The following is an 8,554-nucleotide window of genomic DNA, read 5'->3' as shown; positions in this document are numbered from 1 at the left end:
GGGTGGCATTGCTACCCCCCCAGGGCCCCCGTCCCGCCTAACCCTGTAGCGTTTGACCACGGGATCTAGCCCTTTGACTCTGCACGGGCGGGCTTTGAGCAGTGGACCTATCCACCCGGTTGTGTTAGGTCAGCCCATAGGAACACTTTGGAGCAACATCCGGGCCAGACCCACAGCAAGATCCTCTCCGTGTAGACCCGACGCGTCCGTTTCCCCCCTCCAGGTGCCGGCGTCGGCGCCGTCCGTGAGGGGGGGGGCACACCCCGGAGACGCATGCCGGGCGTTTGCACCCGCCACAACACTTTCAGACTTGTGAGAGGCCGCATACGCAAGATTTGGCGGCATGCTAGCCCCCGGAGGCCGCCGGCCACAGTCGTAGACACGCGAAGAGCAATCCGCGTAGAGGGAATTGTTCAGATACTACTCCATCACGAACAATTATGAAAAATTACCATCAGTCGTACAGCACATGTGCCCACGTCGTGTAAAAAACTCATGATTTTATCGCGCTTCGAGTATTTAATAATATTCACGCCGCATCGTTAACGCAGAACGTCTACTACCGTGTCATCGCCGTCCGTGAGGGAGGGCACACCCCGGAGACGCGTGCCGCCTCTTCGGACATGGCACCACACCACCCCGCATGTATGAGGGCCCGGTGCGACGCTCGGGTGGCATTGCTACCCCCGCAGGCCCCCCATCCCGCCTAACCCTGTAGCGTTTGACCACGGGATCTAGCCTTTGACTTTGCACGGAGGGGCTTTGAGCAGTGGACCTATCCACCCGGTTGTGTTAGGTCAGCCCATAGGAACACTTTTGGAGCAACATCCGGGCCAGACCCACAGCAAGATCCCCTCCGTGTAGACCCGACGCGTCCGTGACGGGACGGGGTACCAGAGGGGGGGGGGGGGTAGCAATGCCGCCAGGTGTTGCGCTGGGCCCTCCTACGCTTGTGGAAGCATGGTGGCACGCTCAGGCACCCGACACGCGGCTCCGGGGTGTGCCCCCCTCACGGGCGTCGCTGCCCATGTCTCGGGAGGGGGAAACGGCCACCACAGCTTACACCCGGGCACCGGCCCGGTAACTGAACGTTTCACCGTAATTGTCCATTTTCTTAACACAATTCTAATGAATACCGGAGCTCACAAATATGCCGTAATAAAAAATATAAAAAAATGCCGTAGTAAAAAAAATGCAAAGTACCTATGCCGACGGCCTAGCTGTCGGCATAGATTGACACGTGGAATGTCCATCTATGCCGACGGCTAAGCCGTCGGCATGGGCTGACCTTATCCACAGCCGCACCCACCCCCTCCACTCATTCTTCCTCCCCCCACCGTCTCCCCCCGCCCGACCCCGATCCCCACCCGCGCCGCCGCCGCCCTATCCCGATCCTCGCCGCTGCCCCATCCCCTCCCCCAACTCCGGCGTCGCCCCGCCCCCATCCCATCCCCTCCCCACCGCCGCCGCGCCGCCCGCCACTGCCCGCGCCGCCCCCATCCCCTCCCCCACCACCGCCGCACCGCCCCCACTGCCCGCGCCGCCCCCATCCCCTCCCCCACCGCCGCCGCACCGGCCCCAATGCCCGCGCCGCCCCAAGACGGCCGTCGACGCCGCCGGGCCGGCCCGTCCCCGTCATCGGCCGCCCCGTCCCCGGCGGCCCCATCCCCGGCTGCGGCCGCCCCATCCCCGACTGCGCCGGCGGCCGACGCCACTGCCCCGCCCGTCGCCGCCCATCTCCGCCCCGACCTCGTCGCCGCCCCGCCCTGCTCCGCCCTGCCTCTGCTTCGCCAGTGAGCCCCCTGCTGCTGCTTTGCTGCTACCGCTGCCGCTTGCTGCTTGCTGCCGCCGCTGCCGCTGATGCTTGCTGCCGCCGCTGGTTGCTGCTTCCTGCTACTGCCGCTGCTTGCTACTTGCTGCTGCTACGTTAGGTTAGTTAGTTTAGGGTTTAGATGGATAGATTAGTTAGATAGATGGATTATAAGATATAACATTTTTGTTGATAGGTTAGTTGAGAAAAAAAATTGTTGTTGATATATAGATGGATAGATGAGTGGATACTACATCATGATATATAGATGGATAGATGATGATGATGAATATGTGACGAATAGATGATGAGCCCTATAGTTTTTTTGCCTACATGATGCAAAAATAAATGAATGCATGTTTAAATGTTTTAAATGTGCTCTATGAGTTGTGATGTTCTAATTATTTGTCGCGATGGAATTTGCAGGCTTTGTGGTGTTGCATTCATCGGAGTGACCGTTGTCCGACGTGTTGGTCCCCCTGAGCATCCCTCTGCTGTTCGACTACTTCCTCTACAGCTGAGGGTGAGCTACAAGTCCATCTCCTCCATTTTTTCATATCACTAGAATTCATTCTCAAGTCAAGTGGCGTAACCTAGGCTTCTCCCGTCCGAAAGGGTTGCATCGATAAATATGCATTCAATTGCATATTTATCAAAGCAGCTCTTTCGGATTGTCCAGCGTTTTCCACGGACAGCCCGAGGATGTGTAGATTGGGTATGTTCTCCATGTTCTACCCCGTTCCGAGACAGGATTTCGGCGGCGCCTCCCCATTGTTCTCCGGAGCACATTCTCTCGACTATTTGCCGAGACGTGTATCTAGAGAACAACGGGGAGGTGCTGCCGAAATTTTGTCTCAGAACGGGGTAGAATGGAGAACGTACTCAATCTACACATCCTCGGGTGGGATTAGGACCCATCTTTACCTATTAGAGATGTAGGTGGATTCAACGCGGTAGAAACTGAAAATTTGATGTGATTAATTTAAGTGAATCCTTAATTATGTTGTGTGGCTTGCAAAAATGCAGAGGATGGCAGATAATCAGTGGATGTACAGTGGTTTTATCCGTCAGAATCGAGTAACATCAGAGTGGATCGCGAAAACCGATGTGTATTTGAAGGAGATATTCCGTCGTCCAATGAGAATTTTCCCACCATGCCCCTGTGCAGATGTGCCAGACGTCACCGTAGAAATCAGACGGACATGAGTGAGCACCTTCGCACGCACGGATATATGCCAAACTTTGACATGCCGCCGATAAACATAGCCGAGCAGGACCGTGGTAGAGAGGAGGTGATGCGACAACGCATTGATGGATATGAGGACGACGGGGTCAGGGACATGCTAGATGATGTCATTGTTGCAGAAACGGCAAATGCGACACCTTCAGAGAATGAACCGGAGGAGCCGGAGGCAACCGCAAAGGCCTTCTTGGAGGTCCTGGCCTCGTCGAAGAAACCTCTTTATGCGGGTGCGAAAATATCTCAGCTGGATGCCATCTCGCAACTGATTGCAGTCAAGGCTGAGTACGGCTGTAGCCAGAAATGCTTTGAAGCATTCCTGGGAGTATGGGCTAACAGCCTCCCTGAGGGTCATGAACTGCCGAAAAGCATGTACGATACAAAGAAAATCATGAAGGCACTCTCTATGGATTATGAGAAAATAGATGTTTGCCCGAAGAATTGCCTTTTGTTTAGGCACGAGTATGCGGATGACAAGTACTGTAGGAAGTGCGGTTCGTCTCGGTACATTGTGGTGGTCGGTGAGGATGGTGAGAAAAAGCAGCTAACCATCCCCGTTAAGGTTCTTCGGTATCTTGATTTTATAAAAAGACTTTAGCGCCTTTTCATCACGAAGGAGTCTGCCAAAATGATGAAGTGGCACAAGGAAGGTATAAGGTACAATCCAAAAATCGTACATCCATCGGAAGGGGAAGCATGGAAGTCGTTCGATGAAGAATACCCCGAGGAAGCAGCCGAGGCTGGGAATGTCAGAATAGCCATATTAGGTGATGGGTTGAATCATATGGTATGTCGTCCAATCCATACAGCTGCTGGCCCGTGTTTGTAATTCCGCTCAATCTTCCTCCCGGTGATGGTTCGAGGCTATGTCCCCGAGCATGTCTGGCGAGTGCTTGCCGAGCTTAGCCATTTCTTCCGCACGCTCTGTGCTAAAGAAGTAAGTAAAGAGGTGATTGTAAAATTGCATAAGAAGGCACCGGAGTTGATAGTCAAGCTAGAGAAGATCTTTCCGCCAGGCTTCTTTACTCCGATGACACATCTCATTCTGCACCTCGCGGACGAGGTATTGTTGGGGGGGGGGGGCTGTGCAGAATCGCTGGCCACGAGCTGGGACCACTGGGAAGCGGCCCTCCACGCGGACCATGAGACCCATGCCAAGGCCGTGATCACTACTTTCTGGGTGAGTTCTCTTCAGAAGCACAAGTCCATTCTAGTTTCATGAATGATTTAACTCATGGCTTCTTCCATTCTTGTTTCATGCATGATTGTAGAAATTCTATCGAGTTCTTCCGGAGCACAGGGCCAGAGCGGACCAGATCGTGCTGCGCCAATGCAAGAAGAAGGCCCGCCAGATGCAGTACGAGGTGCGCTATGTGGCCATCTCGACATACTACCACAACTATCTTGGTGTGAAGATGACCAAGGAAGAAGCGCGGAGGATGGGCATTACCTTGGAGAGGGACGAGTTCTTGGCGGTAAGTATAAAAGATTTTTCATTATGCTTTCATTACCTTGTGGTACATTTCACCGTTTCGTGTTGACATGCCATTATGCTTTTATTATGTAGGTCTGTCCAAATTGGTGTTATGGAAAAGACGAGTCCTGGGCGGCATTGGTGGATCTTTGGTGTGATGAGGCTGGAGCCTGGGCGGCTATGAGAATCAAAAACAAGGCTAACTGAGGGAAGGAGGGAGTACATGCTCAGGGAAACCGAAACCACTATCTCCACAAGGCAGTTAATGTATGACTAACCCCATTAAACATTCTTCTTCTTCTATTTACCATCACTTTCTTATGTATGACTAACCTCTGTTTGGTGGTGCAGGAGGAGAAACTGAAGCGGCCGCTCTCAGACATGCAGGCGTGGGAGATCGCCCATATGCGGAAGGACCCCAAGCCCGGCGAGCCCAAGTACTACGGCAAGAAGACCGCGGGGAGGAAGAAGGCCTACTCCGAAGGGTATCTAAAGTTACATCCTGACACACCTGACCCCATTGCGGCGGATCTGGACGAGAGGGTGGTGGTGGGCATGGGGCCCAAGGAGCACGGTCGGGAGGCGGTTCTCGATGCTGTGATCACTCCTACTATCTCCTACACACAGCTCCGTCGGATCGACCCGAGCCTGAGCCAGCGCACGAGCCAGCCAGTGACCAGCGCACAGTCACAGTCCCTCTTTCAGGAGCAACAATCTGTAAGTATTTTCCCTCTTATCTTCATGCTCACTTTATTTTCTGCATTTAGTAGTTTTATGAGTTCCATCATGTCATACCGTAGGCCTACCTGGAGTACACACGCCAGGAGACCATGGCGTGGCATGAGAGGCTTTATGAACACCAGGTGCAGAGGGATCGCCAGATGCAGCAGGATTTTCAGGAAATGGCGGCCGGCAGGTGTCCTCAGTTGCAGCCAGCACAATGTCCTCCAGCACAACCAGTGCTGCTGACCTTTGAGGAGTTTGTGGCACAGAACGCTGGCCCCTCGCCGGTTAGTTCATCCCCAATCTATTCACCCAAAGCATGTCATGCCTTTCAACATAGTCATATATCCCGTTAATATGTCTTTTCAACATCCAAGGAACAGGTGGATCTACCGTTGGCGGTGGTCTTCACAGCACTCCTGAGACACGGAGCCCGACCACTCCGATCCATGGAGGCGGAGGCGGAGGTGGAGGCGGTCTTGGCGCTAGCGCTGCCGCTAGCAGTGACGACCTGGGCTTTGGCGGTCTTGGCGGTGACGACCTCCGCGGTGCTCGACGTCCTAGCGCTTAAGCCTTTGGGTCACATTGTGGCGGTCTTGGTGGTGATGATACTTATATGCTAGTGATGTTTCTTATTGTTGTTTGTGAGATTCTTATATGCTTTGGTGGTGATGATACTTATATGTTTATGCTTTGCGATGCTTCTTATGATGTGTGATGATGAATTTGTTGTGTGATGCTGCTCCTTATTGTTATGTGATGCATATATTGATGTATGATCCTTATATATGCTGTATATATTTAAATGAATTGAGCTGAAACAAAACATAAAAAAGAAAAAAAGCAGACATAAACTATGCCGACGCCTAGGCCGTCGGCATAGAGCTGGCGTGACCTCCCAGTGGCTGCCACGTGGTAGGCCTATGCCGACGGCCTGGCCGTCGGCCTAGTTTGGAACTATGCCGACGGCTAGGCCGTCGGCATAGGCCTGCCCCAAGGGTGACGCCTGCTCGTCACGTGGTAGGCCTATGCCGACGGCCTAGCCGTCGGCATAGTTTCAAACTAAGCCGGCGGCCAGGCCGTCGGCATAGGCCTGCCACGTGGCGAGCAGGCGTTGGTCAGCACTTGACGGCGGCCGCCGTTAGGAGGTAACATTGCCGATGGCCAGGGCCGTCGGCATAGATGTACGGACACTGTCGGGATAGGTCCTATGCCGACGGCCACCCGGGCTACGCCGACGGATATGTTGCCGACGGCCCTATGCCGACGGGGGCCGTCGGCATAGGCCTGTCCCGACGACCAGTCAGGGCTATGCCGACGACCCTGGCCGTCGGCATAGGGTGCGATTCCGGTAGTGCCTGGCGGCGCATCACGGCCTTCTCCTGGTGGAACGCTTGACCCATGATTGGCAGAAGCTCCATCTAGCCGTGTGCCATCCCCTGATCGGCGAGCGGAGCACGCGTCTTCTCCCACCGCCTCCGCAGGATCTATACCCCATGAACGTCGGGTATTATATGACCGACTATGCCCTTGCCACAGCATCAAACCACCTGCAGTCAGTCTTCCAAGTGCTTTTCACCATTGAATGCTATGATGACAAACTGGTATACGTCTTCTCTTACTCCTCCGCCATGCACAGTTGGAGTGCACCTATCAAGTGCTCCCAAACTTTTGGCCTCACCAGGTCTGGGCCGCGCGCCGGCATGGTGAACGGTGGCATCGTGCATTGGTTGTACAGAGACAGTACCGACTTCTACACCCACTACTAGGAAAAGGGCTATAGCTAATATTGACATTAATGGCGCACCATGTATTTGGTGCGCCACTGCTATATAGCAGTGGCGCACCAGATACAGGTGCACCATTAGTGTCCTCATTACTAATGGCGCACCAGACACACGGTGCGCCATTACTAGCAAATTTTATTTTTTTATTTTTCCAAAACTATTAATGGCGCACCAGGGCACAGTGCGCCATTACTAGTTTTAACTAGTAATGGCGCACCACACGCTCCGTGCGCCACTACTAACAATTTTTTTACTTGTTTTTTTCAAAACTAGTAATGGCGCACATATGTGAAGTGCGCCATTACTAGTTCAAACTAGTAATGGCGCACTACAACCACGGTGCGCCACTACTAACAATATTTTTTTTTGCAAAACTAGTAATGGCGCATCCCTAATTGGTGCGCCATTAGTAACCAGGGTTACTAATGGCGCATTTTAGGTGGTGCGCCATTAGTAACCTGAGACCAGCTAGATATTTTGGACAGCCACCTACCACACTCACTTTACCCACTTCATTCTCTCCACCTCCTCCTCCAAGCTTGTCTCGGCTGCCTCGTCCTCCTCACCTCATTTGCACCATAGATTCACCCAAATTAAGTGGTTAAATTACCTTTTTTTGATAGGTAAGTAGGGGGAAAGCTTTCTTTATGTTGTAGATCTACTTGTTTCTCCCTCCAACAACGTGCACATGCACTTTTTATGGCCTAGCTAGATCTACGTATGTTTGTGGTGTTGCATATGTTTGTGGTGTTGCATATATGTTTGTGTTTGCAGGTACCGGTATTTGAAATGCGATAGTTGCCAATATTTTGCCGGAATGTTGATTCATTTCCGTTTCAGCGAGAATTTGGCACTATGCATTCCTTTTGGTCCTATTTTTTGGCAAAGTCATGCCAAATTTTTTCTTGGTTCTAAAATATCGTTTTTGCTCTACCCCGCAGGCGACCATGGTCCGCACGATGACCGAAGGCATCCTAAATAGGTTTTTGAGCTCCGCGAAGGCCGAGATGCTTCAAAAGAACGAGACGGAGATAAGATGTCCGTGTCGAAGATGCAAGCTGAAGAGCCTTATTGCGGACCAGGATTCCGGGCAGGTGCGGGACCACCTGCTCTTGCATGGTTTCATGGATGGCTATCGGTGGCAAGGTGATGAAGATGACTATGAAGTCATCCATGGGGGCCGGGCAAGAAATGAGGAAGGGCAGCAAGACAACCACCGCGGCGAGGGCGGGCGAGAAGACGAAGAATCTCCAGGACATGATCACGACGGTGATGCAGTACACAGTCATCATGTAGAAGATGCCGGACATGATGATGAGGAAGATCAAGACGAAGGGCATGATCTTGAAGATGAAGATGCCGGAGCAGACGACGATGGACCATCAATGGCCTGGGTGCAAGACCCTCATATTCAAGAGCTGCTTCTCAAGCAGACGGATAACGCAAGAGCTGCCGCCCGAGAGAAAGCCAAACTGGATCAACTGGAGATAGACGCGGTTACTCCATTGTATGAAGGATGC

Source organism: Aegilops tauschii, chromosome 3, assembly GCF_002575655.3.
Source record: "Aegilops tauschii subsp. strangulata cultivar AL8/78 chromosome 3, Aet v6.0, whole genome shotgun sequence".
Taxonomy (NCBI): domain Eukaryota; kingdom Viridiplantae; phylum Streptophyta; class Magnoliopsida; order Poales; family Poaceae; genus Aegilops; species Aegilops tauschii.
The sequence above is the reverse complement of the archived record's forward strand: the minus strand, read 5'-3'. Positions refer to the sequence as shown.